At 43.8% G+C, this 1,543-nt stretch overlaps 1 pseudogene; it reads left to right on the top strand.

Moving 5' to 3' along the window:
- The first annotated feature begins 524 nt into the window (after positions 1–524).
- Positions 525–1,137, top strand: LOC113195192 (stathmin-like; annotated as a pseudogene).
- Positions 1,138–1,543: the final 406 nt, after the last annotated feature.

A 1,543-nucleotide genomic window follows, 5' to 3' on the forward strand; every position in this document is an offset into this window, starting at 1 on the left:
TTTACTGGGGTGTGCGGGTATGTACAGGACCTGATAAGGAGCACACCTGCTGACCTGCCCTGGCACAGCATGAGCATGGCAGACCCTCTTCCCCTGTGTCTGCCAGTTCACTGATACGTAGGCAATGAGTTCTCGGCAGGACTTTGGTCACTCCATGACCCACTAGTGGGTCATGGCCCTGCTCAGCAGATCCTGGCATGGAAAGCGGTCACAAGCAGGGCAACATGGAAAGCCCTGACTCTAATGTGCTGAAACCTGATGATATCAAGGTCTGCAGGAGCACGGGAAAGCGGCTTTTTTAAAACACAGCATAAGGCTTTCATCCACCCTTTATTCTTATTCTCTCACTAATTGAATGAGGCAGAAACAAAAGCACGTGACTCAGGAACAAAACAGAACCACAATAATGGAATTATTTTTAAAAAGATTAAAGAAAGTGTGGCCAGGCGGCTTGGACAGAGCAGGGCTTTCCTTACCAGTGGATTGTGTAGAACACACTGCCCGTCTCTTGTCTTCTATTTGCCATGGCTTCTTCTGATATTCTGGTGAAAGAACTGGAGAAGCATGCCTCAGGCCAGGCTTTTGAGCTGATTCTCAGCCCTGGGTCAAAAGAATCGGCCCCAGATTTCCCCCTTTCCCCTCCAAAGAAGAAGGATCTTTCTTTCCCTGGAGGAAATTCAGAAGAAATTAGAAGCTGCAGAAGAAAGATGCAAGTCTCATGAAGCTGAGGTCTTGAAGCAGCTTGCTGAGAAACGAGAGCATGAGAAAGAAGTGCTAAAGAAAGCAACAGAAGAAAACAACCACTTCAGTAAAATGGCGGAAGAGAAACTGACCCACAAAATGGAAGCTAACAAAGAGAACCAAGAGGCAGGATAGTCTTTGACATACAGTTTATCAAATATTTTGCCTGGTGTGGTGGCACATGCCAGTAATCCCCACCAACTGGGAGGCCTAGACAGGAGAGGAGGATCCCAAGTTTGAAGTCAGACTCAGCAATTTAGCAAGACCCTATCTCAAAATAAAATTTTTAAAATGGCTGCCAAACTGGAGCGTTTGCGAGAGAAGGATAAGCACATTGAAAAAGTGCGGAAGAACAAAGAATCCAAAGACCCTGTTGATGAAACTGAAGCTGACTAATTTGTTCTGAGAACTGACTTTCTCCCCTTCCCCTTCCTAAATATCCAAAGACTGTGCTGGCCAGTGTCCCTCTTGACAAATATTCTAGAAGCTGATGTAGGACTGTATAGGTAGATCCAGACTGTAAGATGTTGTTTTAGGGGATAAAGGAGAGAAACTGAAAGTGTTTTAATCTTTTTCTAAAGTGCTGTTTTTTTTTTAATGTAGCTATTTTTATTGTTGCATCTTTTCTACTTCAGTGCACTTGGTGTACTGGGTTAATGGCTAGGTCTGTATTGGCTCTGTGAAAACATGTTTGTGAAGAGTATGTAGTGGCTTCTTTCAAATTGTTAGATGCTGAATATTTGTTCACTTTTCAATCCCAATTCTGTCTCAATCTTACCAGATGCTTCTGTACTTGAATGGT

Source organism: Urocitellus parryii, chromosome 2 (assembly GCF_045843805.1).
Source record: "Urocitellus parryii isolate mUroPar1 chromosome 2, mUroPar1.hap1, whole genome shotgun sequence".
Lineage (NCBI taxonomy): Eukaryota > Metazoa > Chordata > Mammalia > Rodentia > Sciuridae > Urocitellus > Urocitellus parryii.